Source organism: Ricinus communis, chromosome 8 (genome assembly GCF_019578655.1).
Source record: "Ricinus communis isolate WT05 ecotype wild-type chromosome 8, ASM1957865v1, whole genome shotgun sequence".
Lineage (NCBI taxonomy): Eukaryota > Viridiplantae > Streptophyta > Magnoliopsida > Malpighiales > Euphorbiaceae > Ricinus > Ricinus communis.
Window position 1 is genome coordinate 23,019,801 of NC_063263.1, and position 23,593 is coordinate 23,043,393.

The 23,593-nt window shown below is 33.7% G+C and overlaps 2 long non-coding RNA genes and 1 other non-coding gene across 5 annotated transcripts; 2 read left to right on the forward strand and 1 right to left on the reverse strand.

The window, feature by feature from the left end:
• Positions 1–1,740: 1,740 nt before the first annotated feature.
• On the forward strand, positions 1,741–1,847 carry LOC112534342. Its single transcript, XR_003078642.1, has one exon. It is a non-coding gene; the product is annotated as a small nucleolar RNA R71 (small nucleolar RNA).
• A 5,915-nt stretch (positions 1,848–7,762) lies between these two features.
• LOC112534330 lies at positions 7,763–10,235 on the reverse strand. 3 transcript variants are annotated; one of them, XR_003078626.2, is made up of 5 exons: positions 10,178–10,235; positions 9,045–9,173; positions 8,601–8,884; positions 8,125–8,503; positions 7,763–8,026 (listed from the first exon to the last, which is right to left on the reverse strand). It is a non-coding gene; the product is annotated as an uncharacterized LOC112534330 (long non-coding RNA). The 3 variants fall into 3 exon arrangements; XR_003078627.2 differs by having other exon boundaries at positions 8,601–8,929; XR_007217171.1 differs by lacking the exon at positions 9,045–9,173 and having other exon boundaries at positions 10,178–10,221.
• Positions 10,236–18,261: 8,026 nt separating this feature from the next.
• LOC125370794 lies at positions 18,262–23,174 on the forward strand. Its single transcript, XR_007216868.1, has 2 exons — positions 18,262–18,910; positions 20,029–23,174. It is a non-coding gene; the product is annotated as an uncharacterized LOC125370794 (long non-coding RNA).
• Positions 23,175–23,593: the final 419 nt, after the last annotated feature.

Sequence of the window (23,593 nt, forward strand, 5' to 3'; positions counted from 1 at the left end):
TTCATTGAACGTGATGGCACTGAATAGTCCATATGGAATTTATCCCAAGTGCCTATAGGCAATCCTCCTGTGACAATCATGTAAGACGTGATCCTTAGACTTGAAATAACAGTGTATTATCTTATATGAGGATTATTATACTTTGATACTATCTTATGTTCTCCTATCCATGGAGCGCTCAAGGGACAGTCATTGGGTATAGTAAGATTCATACAAAGATAAATAAGTTATCAATAAAGAATTCATTGCCCAATAATATGTCATGGGACCTTATCCTAATGATCCTTGATATGCTTTAACATGGAAATCCTTAGCCATGGTTGTTTGAATAAAGATTATGAAAAGTGTTTCATAGATCTTGTTCAAGATGTTATATGCAATTATCAAAAGTAAATATGCTTGATTTAATTATAGAGTTGACATTTGCATTCATGCTTTATGAATCAAATGGGATGAAAGTATAATGAAAGAATTGAATTACATTGTAAGAGTGTTCACTGCAAAGGTTGATTAAAGCACTTTAATAATTCCTATACATTTGGATGGTCATGATGCATTTCTAGATGCCAACCTTGATCTATGAATATGGATTAAGGTACAACAGAGAATTAACATTGAATTAAAGGAGTTTAATTCATAATCCATATTCTTTGCCAATATGTTAGTAACCTCTTAGGTCACACACAAATAGGCATTAAGTGAGGATTAAAATGAGACTTTAAGCATTGGGCTTAAGCTCATATATATTGAGCCTAATTAAAGGTTAATTAATTAAGAGCTAATGGGCCATGTATAATGGGTTATTATGTATGGATAAGTTCTTATATTAATTAAAGTCCATTTAGGATAACAAGCCCAACTTAATGTAAGCTAGAGTTTAATAGAAATCCTATATCTTTAAGGACTGATGTGGTGTGCTTATGCAACTACAACTAAGGCAGTGAGCCTATCGATGCAGCCTAGCACAATGGCAAGTATTAAAAATATCGTATCCCTCGGAAAAGTGAAATCCTAGAGTTACTGCTTCATTCCTTGTTATTTAACCTAAAAACTAAATTTTAAGTGTAATGCGAGAATGAATAAGCAAAAAGAATAATCAAGAAAGCAAACCCAAAGAGGACCTAGACTAGATGGCTATCAAACAAAAGATAATAGATTGTTCTCCTGGTTCTGAGGTAGTTGAACGAGAACAGTCTACTCTTGGGGTTGTTGCTGGTGCAACCGCTGAAATCCTAGTGGACCTTCGGTGTTATTATTTTGCTATCCGAAGTTGGGATGGTTTCTCCACCCTAGGTTGTATGTGTTATTGTATGGGTTATTCTGCTGCCTGGGCAAATTTCCCATATAATCAACCTATTCATGGTCAGTAGAAGAAGAAGATGAAGGAGAAGCAAACATACCTCCCGCATTACAATTTACACTGTAATGCGGGCCACCAGAAAACTCACAGTCAAACTGTGCTGCATGGACTGGCATTTGGATCTGAACAATCTTCTTGGCCAACAACTCCACTTGAGCTGCCAAGGCTGATGTAAAATATACTTAGTTCACCACTCCTTGCCGTCCTGGCCTATTCCTAGAAGACTGACACTAATATGTGTTCACGGGCATCTCCTCAATTAACTTATGGCCTACTCTGGCATCTTACTATTGATGGCCCCACCTGGAGCTGCATCTACCATCTGCCTCGTGGCTGAGTTCAAGCCGCTGTAAAAAGTCTGCATCTGCATCCATAATGGCAAATAGTGGTGTAGGCAACATCTCAGCAAGTCCTTGTACCTCTCCCATGCATCATATATGCTCTCATCATCAAACTGCACCAAAGAAGAAATATCATTACACATTTTTGCAGTCCTAGCAATAGGAAAGTACTTATAAAGAAATTTCTCAGCCAAAGAACTCTAGGTGGTGATGGTGTTGGCTGGTAGGCACTGTAGCCATCTCTTTGCTCTATCCCTCAAGAAAAATGGAAACAGCCTAAGTCGAATGGCATCATCGGTAGCTCCATTTATCTTAAAGGTACCATAAATGTCCAAGAAGTACGTGATGTGGGTGTTAGGATCTTCATTGGGCGAGCCCCTAAATTGTACACTCTGTTGCACCATTTGAATGACATTTGGCTTAATTTTAAAATTATTCACTATAACATGTGGCCTCAATATACTGGTGTACATCCCCTCCAAGGAAGGTCTAGCAAACTCGTACATCATCCTATTTGCTTCAACGACGTTGTTGTTGTCGTCTCCCATTTTTACTGGTGTATGGATAGGAATCTCAATCTACTCCTCCTCCACGTCTAATCGCTTCCTCAGCTACCTGAAGGATTACTTTGGTTCGGGCAGAGGGTCTACTAGTGCAGGATTAGAGCTCATGGTCATAAACTACCTGAAATAAATAAGGCATCAACAAACCAAACAAATAAATGAATGAACAAATGAATAAAAAGTAATGACAAAAATAGAAAAGAAAAATGGCTAAAGTAATAAATAGCAAATTTCACACTAATTTTCAAACAAAATCCCCGACAACAACACTAAAAACTTGATGCGGTGTGCTTATGCAACTACAACTAAGGCAGTGAACCTATCGATGCAGCCTAGCACAACGGCAAATATTAAAAATATCGTATCCCTCGGGAAAGTGAAATCCTAGAGTTACTACTTCGTTCCTTCTTATCTAGCCTAAAATTAATAATGGAGGTTTCTAGATTTACTAATGACTAAAAACTAAATTCTAAGTGTAATGCGAGAATGAATGAGCAAAGAGAATAATTAAGACAAGAAAGCAAACCCAAAGAGGACCTAGACTAGTTGGCTATCAAACAAAAGATAACAGATTGTTGAGTCCGATTACGCTACCCGTGGACGGATTCTAAACTGAATCCGGTTTTCCTCTCGAGATAATCGAATTCCTACACTTAAGAACCTAAAGTTGGAATCTCTTCCTAACGATTGATTATTAAGTAAGCCTTAAGCTTTAATCCACCTCAATTAAGCTTTGTTAATTCTTAATCCGGTAAATTAATTATCCTTACCTATAAGAGAAAATTAACTTGTTCTTGCAATTAAATTTCCAAACTCAATTAGAAATTCTCAATTGCTAAAAGAGTTCTATGAATAGTAATCAATACAACCAATGTAACGGCAACTAGATTTATGTTATTGATTGCAAAAGAATACAAGAAAGGAAACTCAACCAATCTCAACAATTCAACATAAAGCCAACATAGCAAGGAACCCCAATAGGGTCAACCAATCTAACTACACATGTTCATGTCTAAAGTAAATAGGAATTCAATTATAATGAAAGAATAAAGAAATTAAACATATACACCCTTTTCCTAGAATTGGACGAACAGCTGAAAGCCTTAATCTACACTACAGTTGATCTCTAGAACTGCTTCTTGATTTGCTCCAAAACTCCTCTTCAAGCTTCAATCCAAAACCTAGAATCACGAATCTGACATTCCAAGGTGGAATCAGTCTCTTGGAAGCCGTCCTGAAACACGTCTAGCAAAATTACAAAGGAGGATGAAAAGTCAAAATTGCCGATCCGGAACTCCCTTTCTCTTTTTTGGCTCGTTCCTTTTATACATTGCACCAATACGGGTGTGTTCCAGCCTGTGTCTCTCAACACGGGCTGTATCCGGGCCGTATTGGTCTCCAAATGATAGAATGAACTGAATCGAGCAAGGTCGTGCTATCAACACGGGCCATGTTCTTGCCCATGTTAGCCAACACGGGTCGTGCTCTAGGGTGTGGTACCCTCAGAAAACATGCTGCTTCAAAGTGCTTAAGCTACACGGGCTGGAATTTCTGCACGATTAAAAGCTTTTGATTACGTCTGTTTTTTCGCTCGAAATTGATTTAAAATTGCTAAAGCACTGATGTTGGACCTATAAAATCTCCTGAAACATGAAAGGACATAAAACACAGGTGATATTGGAATAAAAACACAATTAATGCAAAGAAAATGCGCAATAATATGTCAGCAAATATGTGTAAACCTATGCATATCAAGGACTTTGTTTAAAGGTTGTATATATAGAAAAAGATGATATGGGGAGAAAAAAAAGGTTAAAGGGTGATTGCATATCTAAGAGAGAAAAATGTTTCTTTGAGATACATATCCTAGATGAATCAATCAATAAGATCAATTGATTCAACCCCCTTGCTTGAAACTAGCATTCAATCTCTAACATTTCTTCTCAATCTCCTAAAGTGGTTTAGCGAGATCTTTGCTTAGAAGCTTGTGTGGATCACCAAAAAAGGCTGGTCACTTGAGTAGTTTTAAAGTGCGTAAATCATCGTTGAAGAATCAAGAATTAATAAAGCAAGAAGCACTCCTTGGATAGGCCGAAAACTCCCTTTGTAAGCCTTTTCCATCTTTTGTTTGTTTGTGTTATGACTATCTTAATCAATAAGATCCTTGGTGGGAATTGAGAAAAAGTTTAAATTGCTTATGTTGTGCCTTTCCTTTTGTTGTAATAGCAATTCCTAATAGGGACAAACCTATGCACCCTCAAGAAGATGTAAATAGCACCTACGCACCCTCAAGAAGACATCAGTATCGCACTAACGCACCCTCAAGAAGACGTTGGCATCGCATCGATGCACTCTCAAGAAGACGTCGGTATCACACCGACGCACCCTCAAGAAGACGATGGTACTGCATCGATGCAACCTCAAAAAGATGATGGTACTGCACCGCCGCACCCTCAAGAAGACGACGGTATCGCACTGACGCACCCTCTAGAAGATGATGGTGTCGCATCGATGTACCCTCAAGAAGATGATGCATCCTTAAGAAGGCGATGCTATCACACTGATGCATGTCTAAAATGACGGTATTGCACCGACGTGCCGTAATAATCAAGGTATGAACTTCACAATCCCTCACTTACTTGCTTTGATCGAACTAACGCTTTCCAAAACACTTCAAGTCAAAACCATTTTTCCAAGCATTCCTCCTCCAAAGCAAGGGGCAAACTGTTATTATAGAAAATTCAGAAACTAGAGTTACATAAAGCCTAATGATGAGAAGGTTTAAATAAACAGCTATAAATTGAAAGAAGAAAGGGAACTCTAACCCTAAAACCCTAAGGAGATTGCCTTAAAGAGAAAAGGAAAAGAAAAAATAGAGAGAGAAAAAAAGAAAGAAAATACCAAGTACCCTTGTTCTCAAGCTTGACCTCGCACGAGTCCAAGGTGACCTCGCGCAGGTTCAACCTGACTCGCTCAAGTCAACCTAGCCACCGCGTGGTTCATTTCCTCGTGCATGTCCAATATGAGCTTGCACATTTCTAGTTTGAGCTTACGCAACTTCACCAAGCCCTCGCACGAGGAGAAGCGTTGACTTAGGAGAATGATCCATGTACCTACCCTCACGCATGCTCATCTTAAGCTCATGCATGTTCAGGCTAAGCTTACAAAAGGACTCACATTGACCTCGTGCGAGCTCAATCGGGATAGAGGAAAGCACAAGAGATGTGCCAACCATCCATTGGATGGATTCTTAAGGGGAAGCTTACATTCAATAAGGCATAAACACTTGTCCAAATCCACTTTAAAATATTGACTTTCCCATTGAGTCAAGGATTGGCAATTTGGCTAGTAGGTGGTTAAGAAATTTAATTATTGTGTGAACTATCAAAAAATATTTTTCTGAAAAAGACGAGAGATCTTTTTTTAGCAATCAGCCTAGTGCTTTGAGAAAACATCTTTTTGAAAAAATCTGCAACTTGTTCTTGATAGCAAATCACAAAGCTAGCTATTTGGGGGCCAAAATTTATTCTTAATTCCATTTTTTCATATTTCTCTCATGTTCATTACATTTGCGATAATTTGACTTTCTGTCCATTTAATACTTTTTCCTTTATTTTGCAATATTTATTTTTCTACATAGAGGATTTTTATTATTATTTATCATTTTTTATTTACTATTTCAAATATCCACTGGTTGGGTTGAACTCACACCACTGGACCCTATACTCGTGCAAGGTCAGCCTCTTTCCCATAAACTACTAGTGCTTTAAATGAAATATTTTGTATTTTAACTAAAATGGTGTCATTTAAGGTTATATGGACATGAGCCATTAAGCTCGCACGAGGTTCGCCTTTGCACGCATGAGGTTATAGAGCTCGAGGCCTCAACTCGACATTGTTTAGCTCTAAATTTCGCATTTATTGGGTTTTAGGCCTTGGAATCTTAAGCTCGTGTGGGTCCAAGTGCCACATGAACCCAAATAGTAGACTTTTGAGCAAAATGACACCATGTAGCCTGTAGATAGGGCTTTGGGAGTTGACCTCGCACGAGGTGACCCTATGCTCATGCGAGGTCGGCCTCTATGATGATGAAAAGACAAAAGAACATTTTTATTTTTTCCTTCTTAAGCATTATTTAATCCCTTATTTAAATTTTGTCCCTATTTTAATTTTGTTTCCTATTGCATGTTTAATTCGTCATGTGTTTTTTATTATTGTTATTTATTTCAGGTTAACTACTAACTTGAGATGTAGAGTAAAGAGTTTATGGAGATCCACCCCCCGAGGAGGATCAATTCTTTATTTTATATTATCATGTGCTAATTTGTATTAAGGCCATTAGGGCCATTTGTATGCATAGATTCCCCCTGGTTAATCCTTATTATTCTTAATCCTATTCTGGTTCCATTCTCCTCCCTCCTTCTATGTATGTTTAATTACTACTTAGGGTATCACCACATGTAAATAATGGGTAAAATTAGACTTAGAAATTGTTTGGATCACCCCACACGTAAGGATAATAAAATTGAAGCTTACAAAGCCCCTGCATCTTGCATGTACTCACCTCAAATGCTAAGGCTAAAATAAATCTTACACTTAGACTAGGGTTAATAAAATCATAGATGATATGAACACCATGGCATGGTAAGATAAAACCTAAGGTACCAAAATGTCTCCCAATTAGGACTAGTGAGGACACTAATATGCCTCCCATCTAGAGCTAGTTTAGGTACAAAATACCTCTTCCTTAGGCTAGTCTCTTTGTTTCTCACCTTATGTGCTAAAGAAGATAAAAAAAGGGTTGGTGAATAAAATGAATATAAGGTAAATATTTGGATAAGACAATGTTATTAGGATAGGCAAAGGTTTGTCTGCTCTAATGGAGGCAAGGCTTCACCACCTAGGCAGATAGGGGTGCTTTCATGAACCTTCCCTATCTGTACCTAATTTTTTGAACTTAGAATCTCTAATTTTAAGGAGAGGGAAACTTAGGCTCTCCACAAGGGGTACAAAGTTATCATCCTCACTCCCGAAAATGTCCCGATCTTATTGGATGTTGACTCCTTCTCATATTGGTCTTAACATCATCCATAATCTCTTAGGGCCCTCAACCAAACAGCTTATTTCAAAACGAGCATAGTATGGAGAGCGAACCCTGGACATAGCAATGATCCTGATCGCTCACATAAGCTTAATCCACTCATCACCAGTTAGGGTTTTAAGAAGCTTTTTTAGGTCATGGTTTTTTATCTAAAGGTATGAGACGCGTATGGGGAAGTATACGGGGTGTGCATCTATTTGAAGACCAAAACTCGGTATTCGAATCGGACTCTGTAACTGTAGAGCCGATCGGCTCAACTCCATAACCAATCAGCTGTATGATGTCTTCAGCTGAATTCTTGGTTTTTTTCTTGGATTTTCGAGCATTTCTCTAGCCTTGGTCATTTACGAAACCTATATGCATGATATTCAATGATGAGACAAGTACCAAACACATATTAAAGGATTAAATATGAATTTTTATATATTAGAAAGAGTCATGTCATTTAAAGCAACAAAAGTAAAAAATATAGAAAGGAAAACTAAAGTCATAAGCCATCAGAGCTCTCTTCCTAGTCCTCTATCCCCTCATCAGAGTCAGCATCCATGCCCTGGGTCCAAAGAGTGGACAGCTGGAGAGTCAAGGTCTCCATCCGGCATTGGTGAGCCTCCATCTGACGCTGACGGTCATCCACTTGCCTCTACAAGCTCTCTTGATCCCTCTATAATAGAAAGAGACCCAAAGGAGTTAGTCATTGGATTCCATAACCTACATGTATACATCATACATTTTCTATTCATTTTATATTATTTTATTTACCCTCCAGTCCTCACTGATGATAAAGAATTGTCTTCTTGCGGTTGCAGTAAGCCGGTGTATGTGCTAAAACTAATCTCTTTGAATCTGTATAAATATTACTAAAATTTCAGGAAAAGCAAAAGTGTGTAAAATACTAAAAAAGGGAACTCATGTGGGTACAACTAGCTGGGGTGAAGTCTAGAGGAAGGCTCGACTCTAAAGCCAACCAGTGATTGATGGTACCAGAACACTCTAGTACGACACCATTGGGTACAAAAGGAGCAGTATACTCCCCGGGATCACATCTGATGTCGCTGTAGGAGGCGCCTTAAAGGTAGCGAATATCAATGAGCCCGTAATGTGAGTGGTCAACAGGCAGATTGCCCCTTTGACTCAGAAGCTTGGGGTGTAGGGCATGAAAAATAAAATAGAGGAATGAGAACCAAGCAATAATATATAACAAATAATTCCATGAATAAGTCAGAGTAAGAAAATACTTGAGTCGAGGGTCTCACAATCCAAGGGCACAGGCCCTAGCAGTTGAGAAATGAAGGAGGTATAATCCATACACTAAGATCAAATGGTAAGATCCTCAAGGTTTTCATACCCCTTCAGGCTGCCAGCTCCTCATCGGTGATGTCAACCCACCAAAACATAGATAGTGGAAGAGATAAAGGCATATGGCGCCTGCTGGGACCTCTCTCCCAACCATAGATCCTATCCCCCAAATACCATGCCCTACGGGCGGGGCCAACCAAGAGAACCCTTCTTTGCTCAAGATCTGCGATAGATTGCATATAAGGATACTAGTGATGGTGCTCCTGAGCTAATCTCCATGAATTTAAAAAATACAAAAGTAAGTAATCAAACTTTTAATTGAAAATGTAACTAATAAATCTTCTCTTTTACATGATCCTAAGATAAGGAGGTGATCTACATACGGTGCATGTGGACCTGCGCCCACTCCAACTGGATGCTCTTGCTTGAACCTTAGCAGCTCAAATGAAGGAAGGCTCGAGATGTGCTATTAGTCTTGGAGCCTACTAGAAGACTAATCTCCAAAGCCCATACTTGTAATTAAGATAAGTAGCAATCAGCTATAAATAAAAGCGAAGAATCAAAACAATAGTTAAGACTTATATGCACGGCGTGCCAAAAGCTACAAAGTCTCTTGATCTCCCGAACAACGATGTCCATCTACTAGTATAATTAAGCAAGCATAGTAGACCTCCAACTAAAGGAGGAAACTTAGTCCAAATCCTTCAATGGGGCCAAAAAGTGGAGGTTTAGTGAATTCCTTGAATTAGTAAACAATGTAGTCTTGAAAAGATAACTAGGATGGCTCAAGCTATCTGATCTACCTCCCGAGTGGTCCAATGTGTGAATCCTTTATTCTGATAGGCTAGGCATAATGTGTTATTGCGCGTAGACAAAAGCCCCAGCAGATCAATAATAAACTGGTTCTAAACATTGGACCGCTCATCGTATATAGCATCGTCAAAAGGTACAGGAGTACTTGTGAAGTCAATCCCCTTGATGGCAGCAAGAAAAAAAAGCAGAGATAGTGTCAGCTTTTCGACCATGGTGTGGAAGGTATGGGTGGTGTCCATCCACCTATCAAGCAACACACAAATTGAGATGTAGTTGGTCCTCCTAGTGACAGATGGCAATATGGCAACGTACTGGCAAAACCTGGTGTCACCTATTTAGGCCTGGACGGAGCTCGGTAACTCATCAAACTATTACGAGCATCATAAAAGTTCTCGGTAAATCGGATCGACAGAGCATCACTCTAGAAGTGCAAAAATAGGTATAAAAATGCAACACACACCTACCGAGGCACAAAACAGGTAAGTATATTAACCACTTCTATGTATTTTCATTAAAAAATGCACTAAATATATCTTTTCAGCCTGTGCGTGCCTGATCTAGCTCTACATAGTCGATTGGCTCTGTGGGTTAGGCCACGCATATTTTCGTCAAATTGTTGACAATTTTCGATGTTTTTTAAGCAAATTACGTGGATTCCCAGTTTTTAATTGATAGGAGATAATATCTAGTGCAAGAAGAATACCTCATCGACAGCGAGAAATGCCCGATGTGTGCTCAATTTGGCCAAAAGGGGGATTTTCTCCCCTTTGTGTGTGCTCAATTTGGCCAAAAGGGGGATTTTCTCCCCTTTGACCAATCCTAGGTCATTTTGACGCAAAATAGGTGGTGAAAACTCCCAATCCATTACGACTAGAGTACATCCAACAAATCTATATGAGGAGTTGGCCATTCCGGACTGATTTTGTGAAATTTAGCTAAGAAATGGTCAAAAAATTAAAAAAATAGCAAAATAGGAATTTAGAGAAAAAGTAGGAAGAATTGATAGAAGTGCATAGAAGTGGGGATAAAGAATGGATAAGAAGTTATATGTGTATATATATATATATGTCCTAAAGAAGGAAAAGTGTCATTTTGGTCCTTGACCTCTCAAAATGACATTTTAGCCCTCAAACAAGCAAATTATCAATGAAGTCCCCTATAAGACATTGATCAATGCAATTACAGCCTAAAGTAAAATTTTTCAACCTAAAGTCAAAATTCAACACCTGAAAGTGGAAAAAATTTAGCAAGCAGGTGTAGTCATCAAATCTAAGCAGACATGGTCTTCAACTCAATCGGACGCAATCCTTCAACTAATCAAGCGTGGTCCTCAAGCGGTCAAGGTCCCTAAGTCAAAGATTTTTGCCTCAGCTTGAGCTTACAGAGCGTGGCTCCTACAGCTCAAGAATCATATTCTTTTTATGTATCCTTGATATTATGATTTGTCTCAATTTATTTAATCACATGTGTGGTTCTAAATTTGAAAAATTTATAACCACATGTGTGGGAGCAACATCAGCATCTATTTTTCAGATTTAGATATAGAGAGAATTACGAAAAACTCGATGATGAAAATTGTTGCCTTTCTTGAGTCTTTGGAGGTTGAGTTGTGAGTAATCAAACCAAAATTGCTTTTTTAAAATCAATCTGGACCTAAATGATAGAAGAAATTAAATATAAGAGGTCAAATAGCAGTTTTTAGAAAGGACTAAATTGCAATGATTTTTTAATTTTTCAGCCCCTAAGCTAATCTGCTCTGCATACAGGCAAATCGGCTCTATTTAAAGCTGAATTGGCTCTATAAAGTCCCGATTGGCCTATTTTTCAAATTTTAGTGTCGTTTTACGTGTTTAACTGATTTAAAATGTTAAAATGCCTTCTCAAAGATTTTATCAATAAATTATTTGAATTTAAATGAATTTTAATAGGTATTCAGTTAACTGAATATCCGATAAAATTAAGAGATTTAATTTATTAATTAAATATTAATATTATCTGATATACCTAAGATCTCCTAAAATCTTAAGGCTATAAATAAAACATGACATCCTAGGTTTAGGGTTAGCTACATAGATTAATTACACCCTTTATTGAACAAAGAGAACTTTAGGTAGTCAAGAGGATAGTTAGGAAAGAAAGAACTCAAAATTAGGAAATATTTTTTAGAACAATAATACTCTTTTCATCCCATTAAACACTTAATCAAACCCCAAATAGTTGGATTCATATCCACTATTTGATTCAACCTCCTCTTCATCTCTAAAGACTCAAGGATCAACATAATATGGTGACAATCTGAGAGTTCTACAAGCCTGCATCGTTAGCATCCTCTTTTATTTCTTTCTTTTCTTTATGATCTAGAAACATGATTAGGGTTGATCTTGAATGCTATATGTGATTTATATGATTAGATCTAGGGCTATTAGTAGATTAGTATATTTTTGTGATGTGTATGTTGGGTCTTGAGATCTGATAACATGTTCTTATTTGGGTTCTTGAATCTAATGATTTGAAAGATTAGGTTAATATGTTAGATTTTTTTTTATCTTTATGATATTTCTTTTGATTATGTGATTAGATCTATATTTTTAGGATTTTGTAATTTAATTTAAGATCTGCCATGTTAGGTTCATGCCTTCTATCAGTTGTTATTTTTTTATGTTTTACATGTTTTGATCTTATTTAATTGAATTTTATGCTTTTAATTTGTTAAATTACATGTATTAACCGCTTTTATCTTATATGCATGTTAAATCGGCTTCTGGACAAGAGGATCAAAGAACTAAGGCGAACTCATCAATAACCAAGCCCTAAAGTCGATCGGCTGTTCATCCAAATGTGGTCTAATTTTAGATTCTCTTTTTTTTGTTGCAATTTTGGTACTCTGTAACTTATTTTATTTGTTTTCCTTTTATATTTTAGTTGTAGGATGGTTGTAATAGCTAAATTTTATTTATTTTTCTTTTATATTTTATGCCAAATATTTATTATCTGATTTCCTAATTAAAACTGAATATATAGACATTAGGCCTTAAAAGTGGACCTAGCACAAAAATTATAGTATGTTACATTAATAAGATGTTAAATTGGGCTTAAACTAAAATCCATATAGACTTAGTGGGCTTTTGCCATATTTTAATTAATTAATGGATCACATTAGAGTAAGGTTGCCCAATTGGGCCTCAGCATTTTAAAAAAGTAGTTCATTTAGGTTAAAAGGTTTGGTCATTAAATACATAACTTGTAATTGGGTTAGACTAAGATGAGTCTTTGTACATAATTGAATAGCTAAGTTTAACCATTTAAATGGGCTTGGGCTTAAATAAAATGGGCTAGATATAAGAGGACATCGCATGTTGTAATGTTTGCTTGTAAAAATATAATGAGGATACAAATTAAAAATGATGATACAAAAATAAGAAAGTTGGCTTCCAGATCCATATTTGGATGTGGTGAAGCTTTCTTACGGGATCTAGAAATGTCACTCAATTAGTAAAAGTGTTACAGAGAATTATCCGGGTGGCGACTCCCATCTCCGTACTAGTCTCTGTAATTAGTTAGCGTATTCGTATTAGGTTGAAGAGTCTTGCAGTGTCGTAGTCGCTAGAGACACTTAGGTGCATGATTGAAACCACTGTTCATAATTGCATATCCAACGATTTCTGGGTTTTCTTAGTTTTTTGCTACTTTGATGTATGATATGATCTTTGATGCCAGGTTTCTTTTTATTCTTCAGGTAAATTTTATCTATCCCCGAAGTTTGGTCTAATATATAAGTCAATCCCTGTATTTTTTTTATATGAAATTCACTTCAGTTTTAATAAAGTTAAGAAGAAATTATAAAATTTGACCCATTGTTTTAAAAAACGAACCAAAGTGCAAACCGGTCAAGATGCCATTTACCGATTCAACTAGTTTGACCAATTGGACTGCTAGCTAGACAGGTCTAATAAAAATCAATTATATTTTATTTATTATACTTTAAAATAGTAATTACAATAAACTAATAGTAAAATTTTAATTTTTAATAGTGTCTAATAAAGTCCAAATACTAAAACTTAAATAATTAAATAAAAAATTTAAGTAGACGCATATCAATATAATTATATATTATAAGTAAAATAATAAAAAAAACAAAATATATAAATTGTAAAAACCATAAGTTATAAACACTAGATTTTAAAAATAAAACTATTTCTTTTCTTTAAATACAAGTTCCACTCATCTTAAACACAAGTTCATCCAATCTTGGCTGTTATAATTTAGTTTTTTCTTTATTTATTTAATAACTTCTTTTCACAAAAAAACTGATTCAACCGGTTTTATCTGATTTAGCCGGTTTAATCTAATTCAATCCAATCCAATCCGGTTTTTCCACAAATATAGTTTTCAAGCCAATTAGACCAGACTGATCACCAATTCTCGATTGAATCTTCCGGTCCGATTCGATTTTAAAACACTACTATGCAACTCATGGACCTTGCGTTAATAAGATATTTAAAAAAATTGGAACGACATTGCAAAGTGTAGAATCACTATAACCACACAAGATAACAATCAGTGTTAGAATTTAAACATGTTTTGATTTGAATATAGGAATTTATAACAATATAGTAGATGCATATCAATAAAATTATATCTTAGAAGTAAAATAATAAAAAATAAAATATATAAATTGTAAAAAATAAATTGTAATCATTAAATTTTAAAAATAATCATTACTTTTTCTTTTAAACGCAAGTTTTAATTATCTTAAACACAAGTTCATTCAACTTTTAGTATTATAATTTAGTTTTTTCTTTATTTGTTTAATACTCTTTTTTATAAAAAAAAATTACGTCAAATCAATTTTTTCAGTTTAGCCTGTCCAATTCGCTCCAATAAGATTTAACTGCAAATCTAGTTTCTTAAGCCAACTAGAATGGACTAATAATTGGTTCCCAGTTGAATCGGCCGCTCTAGTCCGACTTTTAAAAAATTGCTATGCAGCTCATGAACTTTCTAATTGAAAAATGACAATTTTGTTGATTAGAGATTTTAAAAAAAATTGGAATAATATTAGGAAACGTAGAATCACTATAACCACATAAGATACCATCGGGCTCTAGAATTTAAGTATTTGAATCTTGGAATTATAACAACAAAGTAAATGCATATCAATAGCTTTATATGTTATAAGTAAATGCATATCAAGATACCATTGAGCCCTAGAATTGTAAGAAATAAGTTATTAACACTAAATTGTTAAAAATTTACTATTTTTCTTTTAAGTACAAGGTCTAATGATCTTAAACACAAGTTCATTCGATTTTTGGTGTTATAACTAAGCGTTTTAATTTTTTTTTTTTCATTAAAAAACTATTTCAACCAGTTTTTTCAATTTAGCTGGTTTAATTCGGTTTAATTCGATCCAATCCAGTCCAATATGATTCAATTGCATATTTGGTTTTTAAGCCAATTGGACCAAATTGATCACCAATTTTGAACAAGTTGAACTAGCCAGTTCGATCCTATTTTTAAAACGTTGTTATGCAATTCATGGACCTTGCAATTATAAAAATGATGATTTTATTGATTAGAGATTTAAAAAAAAATTGTAACAACATAAAGCGTAGAATTACTATAACTACACAAGATACAAAAAGACCCTAAAATTTAAGCATGTTTTGATTTGAATCTAGGAATTTATAACAGCAAAGTAAATGCATATCAATAGAATTATTTCTTATAAATAAAATATTAAAAAAATAGAATATATAAATTGTAAAAATATAAAATATGAACACAAGATTTTAAAAAAGAACTATTACTTTTTCTTTTAAGTGCAAGTTCTAATAGTCTTAAACATAGTTCATTCAATTGTTAGTATTATAATTATTTTTTTTAATAATTTTTTCACAAAAATACTAGTTCTAAAGATTTTCTTAGTTTAACACAATTCAATTCAGTCTAATCCAACTCAACTTTTGTGATCTCTAGTTAAAATGACAAAACAAAAAGCTTAAACAGCTCAAACAAGTACATATCATGGTTGTAATAAATAGTTCATTAGCCTCGTTGGTGAATTTGACAAACATTAGAACCATTGTCTGGTGAGCATATTCAAAATAAATTAATTTAAAAATTATATAGTTTTAAAATCTTCCAGTTGAGGCAAGCATAGATGCTGAATTCTTTATAGTTCTTTTTTCAGGATTTGGATTATTTAGGATTTTGATTTTTGTTTAATTTTGTTAAGCTATCTTTTTCACTACCAAAAGGATTTTAAATTCTTTATATTTCTTTAGGTTATTATATGCACAATCTATATTAAAAGAAAAGAATTTAACAATTAATTTATTATTGTAGATCAAAATGATTCTTAATAACTTCCATTTATTATAGGCAATCTATAATGATTCTTAATATAATTATCTCATATCAAAATATCAAAACAAAAAGCTCAAACAAGGACAGGTTTATGGTTGTAATAAATGATTTATTAGCCTCATCATCTATGAATTTAACAAACACTAGAATCAGTATCTGCTGAGTATATTCAAAGCAAATTAATTTCACAAATTATATGTTTAGGGTTTATAATTGATTAGTTTTAAATTTTACAGTCTAGGCATTGCACAAATAGCTGCTCGTGCACAGCAAGCACCAGCTGCAATTGCACGCTGACATGAGCTGCACTTCATTCGAAACGATAAAAAAGTATATTTTTTGAGTCACTTGCTTCTAATACTGTTATAAATTTAGAAATTACACCAGTAGTGCGATAAATTAGTGAAAGAATAGGGAAATCAACATGATTTCCTAAAATATAAGAAGCTAAAGTAAACGATTGACTAAAAATCGGTCTAGTCTGATTTTAAAATACTACTATGCACCTCATAACCACACAAGCCTAGAAAAAAAGAAGAAGAAAGAATTACCATAACCACACAAGATACCAACAAGTCTTAGAATTTAAGCATGTTTTAGCTTGAATCTAGGAATTCATATTAGTAAAGTAGATGCATATCAATAGAATTATATATTATAAGTAAACTAATAAAAAAACAAAATACATAAATTGTAAAAAAATAAATCATAAACACTAAAATTCTTTTTTTTTTTTTTAAACGATTACTTCTCTTTTAAGTGCAAGTTCTAATGATCTTAAACACAATTTCATTCGACTTTTGATATTACAATTAAGTGTTATTTTATTTTTTAATTAATATTTTTTTCATAAAAGAATTATTTCAACCAGTTTTTTTCGGTTTAGTCGGCTTAACCCGGCTCAATTCGGTCCAATCCAGTACAATCTAGTTTAATTGCATATTTGGTCTGTAAGCCAATTAGACTGAATTGATCATTGGTTTTGAACAGGTTGAACAACTAGTTCGATCCTATTTTTAAAACACTGTTATGCACCTCATGGACTCTCCAAATAAAAACTTATAATTGTATTGATTAGAGATTTAAAAAAAAAAAAGGAAAAAAAAAAAATTGAACAACATTACAAAGCATAGAATTACTATAACCACATAAGATACTAACGAGCTCTAGAATTTAAGCATGTTTTAGTTTGAATCTAGGAAGTTATAATAGTAAACTAGATGCATATCAATCGAATTATATCTGATAAGTAAACTAATAAAAAAAATACATAAATTATAAACACTAAATTTTAGTTTTAAAAAAACTATTACTTTTTTTAAGTGCAATTTCTAATGATCTTAAACACAAGTTTATTCAATTGTTGGTATTATAATTTACTTTTATTTTTAGTTCTTCATAATTTTTTCACAAAAAAACTAGTTTTTCCGGTTCAACCAGTTTAACCTGGTTCAATTCGGTCCAATCTGGTTCAACTGCAAATTCGATTTTTTAAACTAATTGGATCATACTAATTACTGATCCTTAGTTGAACCGGCCAGTCCAATCCAATTTTTAAAACACTGATTTGACCCTGTAATTCATTCTTTTTAAATAAAATAAATAGTTAAAAGTTAGTATTTTTATTAAACATTAAAATTAAACTAAAGTGAAAATTTCTTTTATGAAGCTTACTAGTGTCTAGATTATTTGCCAAGATTAAGACATGATTGTTTAATTTAAATTTTAAAATATAGTTTAATTCTAGTATATAATAAGAATAACAATATAATTTGATCTTTTAACTAGAAATATTTATTTTATATTAATAACTAAAATCAAATTATATAGCAATCAAATAATATTGTTCTAAATATAAATAGTTTTAAAATATTTAAATTTTGCTCGGATTAAATTGTATTAAAAATAAAAAAATTAGAACAAGTAAAAGAAATTTAATTGATTATCTTAGTTAAACACTAAAATTATATTGTGCTAAAAGAAGATTTTACTCTAATTTGATAATAAAATTAATTTTTGACAAATATACTACTTGATAATAAGTATTGGGGATCAACCTATACATTTAATTAACTACTATTTTTTCACGTTAATCAATGACTAAATTGATAATTTAAAACAAAGAGCTAATAATTATTTTTATTAAAATTTAAGATGGTTTTAATATAATAAAAAAACAGAGACTAGCTTGTGTATTAGATCAAACCTTATAATAAGTATTATTTAAACCTTATTCTTATTTAGTTTTGCCTATACCATTCTGTTTATAATATTGGAATATATGTAACTAGTTATACATAGCTAGGGTTATTTTAGTCATTTCTGTTTAAGTAATTATGTATTATGTTAGTCCTTTACACGTGTATTTGTTGATGCATTTTCTATTTATAGAGAAGCTGCTCTTGTTCTTTGGTTAAGCTCAATGTACGGAAATCTTTTTCATATTCTGCTTTCATGGTATTAGAGCACGAAAGTTGAATTTTCTTTCATTTTCTCACTGATTTTTACCAATCAAACGCTTAAACCCATTCTTCATTCTTCGTCATTTCTTCTCATTTTTGGCTCATTATGTTGTTCTTGAATTTGTGATTCTTAATCTGTTTTCATTTTATCTCACTGCTCTCTATGTTACGCTAGATCTTGGATACTTTTAGGGTTTTCTTGAAATCATGACAAGTACAAATTCTTTGATTTCAGTTATGGATGATCCTTTTTCATCGTACTTTCTGCACCACTCAGACAATCACAGACCTAAACTGACTATTCATAACTTTGTCTCTTGGAAAAGATCTTTTGTTCTAGCTATTTCCATAAGGAATAAGTTGAGATTCCTTGACGGTATCATTCCTAAACCTAAGGAAACATATCCTTTTTTCCTTGCTTGGACAAGATGTAACAAGCTGCTAATTGCTCGGCTTTTTACTTTCGGTTTCTCCTTCGATAGCTTCTACAGTGTTCTATATGAATTTTGCTAGTAAAATCTGTGATACTTTGAATTAGAGGTTCAGGCAGCCAGATGATACGAAAGTTTGCCATCTTCAACATATGCTATACAATCTCACACAAGGTACAAATTCTGTGGATAAATATTTCACTCAGCTTAATGCAATTTAGGACGAATTAAAGTCTTATTGTCCTCTACCTAAACGTGAATGCGGCAAATGCAATGACACTTGATGACACTTATTTTGAGAAATATGTTGCTCTTCAAGAGAAGAATTATGTGTTTAGGTTTCTAAATGGACTGAACAAGAGCTACCAAGGACTTAGATCACAGGTTATCTTGCTTAAGCCATTTCCAAGTCTTGATCAGGCTTATAATATGGTGTTGAGAGAGGAATCTCACAGAAGCATGCATTTACAGTCTACTAATTTTACTGATGTTGCTGCTATGGCTGTCAAACGGTCTAGACAAGATGTTAAATGTTTGAAGTGTGGTAAAATGGAAAATTAAAAGGATCAATGTTTATCATATGTGATTTGTGCACATTTTGGCTGAAGTAGTCACTATAAAGAAAAGTGTTACAAGTTGCATGGTTATCATACAAATTTAATAATACAAGGTCAACTGACTCACCTCACTCCAAACTTAGTTTTGCTAATTAGATGACAATGACACCACTCCAAAGGATTCATGCTCAATTAGATGACAATGACACCACTCCAAAGGATTCAAATTCTACTACTTCTCAAGTTGACATGTTGAAGGGTCAAGTTTAGAAAATCATACATCTCCTCAATGCTCAAACTTTAGCCACAAACAACCCAACTACATCTCTACCAAATCCTTCTAATACTCCATCAGTTTCTAATGTGCATTTTAAAAACTTTTCTAATATGGCAGGCATACTTCTTTCATCTTGCATGAATGCTCATATGCATCCTTTGCATTTTCATAATCATGCTAATTGGATCATAGATACTGGTGCTATATATTATATAATCTGTACGCCAGAATTATTTGTCAAAGCAATTAAAGTTCATAATTCCTTTGTCCATTTACCTAATGGACATAAGGAACTTCTTACTCATATTGGTGGTGTTCAATTGTTACCTTCTCTATTACTTACTAATGTTCTTCTAGTTCCTTCTTTCACTTTTAATTCACTATCAGTAAGCAAACTTACTGCTTTTAAACAAGTTTCACTTACTTTCTTACATGATCATTATCTGATTCTTACTCAGGTCCATTCATCATAGATGAGGACTAGACTTGCTAGGATGCAAGCTGGGCTATATTTTCTTCGATAGGACATTTCAAAAACTCCTGAGTCCATTGTACCTAGTTCTAATTCAGTCAATTGTATTTCTCATTTCAACTCAGCAACTACAAATTATACTTCTTCTGTTCATAATGTTTCTTTTAATGTTTAGCATTATAGACTAGGACATCCTTCTCAAGCCAAGCTCTTCTTTCTCTTATCCTTTCCATTGCCAAACAACCTACTGTAACTCCTTGTTCTGTTTTCCCAAAGGCCAAGCAGAAAAGGAATTCTTTTCCAATTCATATTAATAATACTACTCACACTTTTGAAATTGTGCATGTTGACATATGGGGCCCTCATTCTCAAGCTGATATTTCTGGTTACCACTATTTTCTTAACTTTGTGGATGATTTTTCTAAATCAACTTGGGTTTTCCTTATGCATAATAAGTCTGAAGCTTTCCAATTACTGCAACAGTTCTGTAATCTGATCCTTAATCAATTTCATGTTAGCATCAAGATCATAAGAACAGATAAAGCTCCCGAGTTTGCTATCTCTAGTTTCTATTCTCATAAAGAAATTCTTGATAAAAAATCGTGCACTTATACTCCTTAGCAGAATGGAGTTGTTGAAAGAAAACATCAACATCTCCTTAATATTGCTAGATCTCTTCTATTTTATACCTACATATTTTTGGGGGGATGCAGTGCTTACTGCTATATACATTAGAATTCCAACTTCTTTCTTACAAAACAGAGGTCGATTTGAAATATTGTTTTAGAAAACACCTTCTTATGATCATTTTAAAGTATTTGGTTGCTTAACCTTTGCTTCCACTATATCTAATCATAGAAAGAAGTTTGAGCCTAGGTCCAGAAAGTATGTTTTTATTGGATATCTTGTTGGTGTTAAAGGTTATAGGCTCTATGATCTTGATACTAAAGCAGTCATTATTTCCAAGGATGTACAATTTCATGAGTTTATGTTCCCTTTTCAAGATCTTTCTCTCTCTTCTGATATGGTACTACCCCATTTGTCTGATCATGACATTCATTTCGATAGTTATTCACCTCCTGTTCACTCTAATGTCCCAGCTGCATCTCATGCTCCAGCATCATCTCATGATTATGCATCTTCTCTTTCTCCTTCTTCTTCTCCTGCCATTACTTTGCCTCTAACTGTCCCTACCAGACAGCACAAGAATTTCTAGATTATCTACATACTTACAAGCCTATCACCATTCTTTGAAAATCGGTACTTCTTCAGTTATAGAACTTCTCATCCTCTTCATCATTATCTTTCTTACAGTAATCTTTCTACTCTTCATAAGCATTTTGCACTTTCCATTTCCTTACAAACAGAACGTACTTCTTATAACCAAGTTCTTAAACATGAGCATTGAAGAGTTGCCATAAAAGACGAACTTGAGGCTTTAACAGCAAATCAAACTTGGACAGTGGTTCCTTTACCCCAAGGACAACATGTCATTGGCTCTAAATAGGTTTAAAAGACTAAGCATGACTCAGATGGTTCAATTGAAAGGTTCAAGGCTCGTTTGGTGGCTAAGAGGTATAGCCAAAAGTATGCTTTCGATTATGAAAAAACGTTTAGCCCTATCGTTATGCACACTACAGTCAGGGCACTGCTTGCTGTGGCTGCTGTCAAGGGTTGGTCATTTTCTCACTTGGATGTAAATAATGCCTTTTTAAATGGTGACCTTCTTAAGGATGTTTACATGGAGATTCCTGAAGATTTTGAGCTTCAGGGGGAGAATTACATGTTTGAATATGCAAACTTTTAATTCTGTTAGCAGTGTTAATTGTCAAGCTAGATTAGTGTATAAGTTACAGAGATCACTGTATGGTTTGGAACAAGCTTCCAGATAATGGAATGCTAAGTTGGCAGAATGTTTAACACATATTGAGTTTATTCAGTCTAAGGCAGATTACTCAATGTCTATAACGCAGTCTGAGAAAGGATTTATTGCTATTCTAGTATATGGATGATATTCTCATAGCAAGTTCTAATAAACTTCTTAATGAACAATTGAAGCAAGTTCTAAATTCAAGTTCTAAATTGAAGAATTTAGGAAACTCAAAGTTTTTCATTGGACTTGAGATATCAAGTCTGGAATTTCTTTATACCAGAGGAAATATACACTTGATCTTTTGGAAGAATATGGTTTTCTTGGTGCCAAGCCAAATAATGTTCCAGTTGAAGTGAATCACAAGTTGGTTAATACTTATGAGAATTTGCTTAGTGATCCTTTAAGTTATAGACAGCTGGTGGGAAAACTTCTTTATCTAACTGTCTTAAGACCAAACATCTCATACACTGTCCATCTTTTGATACAGTTTATGTTTAAGCCAGCTGAAACACATCTTATGGCAGCTCATAAGGTGTTGAAGTATTTGAAGAAGTCTCCAAGATAAGGGGTTTTCTTTCCTGCAGAATCTTATTTGAAGCTAAAAGCTTATTGTAATAGTGATTGGGCAGGCTGTAAAGATTCAAGGAGATCACCAACAAGTTTCAATATTTCTCTTGGTGGATCTTTGATTAGTTGGAAGACAAAGAAGCAGAATGTAGTAGCCAGAAGCTCAATAGAGGCAGAATATAGATCAATGGCTTCCACTACTTCTGAAGTTCTATGGATTCTTTTCTTATTAAAGGACTTGGGAGTAAAACATGAAGGATATGTTGATTTGAATTGTGATAATATGTCTGCTATACATATAAGCAAAAATCATGTTTTCCATGAGAAATCGAAGCCCATAGAGATTGACTGCCATTTTATCAGATGACAAAGTCATCAAAGGTGTCATTAAACCAGTTTATATCAGCACTCATGAACAAGTTACTGACATTCACACAAAGGCTTTGAATTCTAGGCAGTTTAATTACTTACTTTTCAAGATGAGAGCATACATAATATATATGCACATCTTGAGGGGGGTGTATATAGTTGTACATAGCCATGGTTATTTTAGTCATTTCTATTTAAGTAGTTATGTATTTTGTTATTCCTTTACACTCTGTATTTGTTGATGCATTCTCTATATATATAGAGAGAGAGAGAGAAGCAGCTCTTGTTCTTTGGTTAAACTCAATATACAGAAATCTTTTTCATATTCTGCTTTCAATTTGTGATGTAAGATGATAGAAATGAGCCTGATTTTTTTACAATGAACAAACAATCGACACGTTAGCATTGTTCCTTATAATTAGTAATTAACATAATTAGTCTCTGTTAAATATTAAGTTAAGAGAGAATAAATTTAAAATTTTTATTAGTTTAAGGGTATTATTGAGCCCAAAATCAATTTAGGAGCTAATCTTAAATACTATGCGTAAAGACACATTTTCCTTTTTCCTTTCCCCTCTTAATTTCCTCTTTTATTTTGTTTGCCGCATATCGGGTTAGAATAACAAAACGTAAAAAAAACCAAAAACTTTTTGTACCAGAAGTTAAACCAAAAGGCTCTAACCCTAATGTTTGAAAAGTTTCAAATTGTCAGAAAGTTTTTTAAGAAATAAGTATTTTAAAA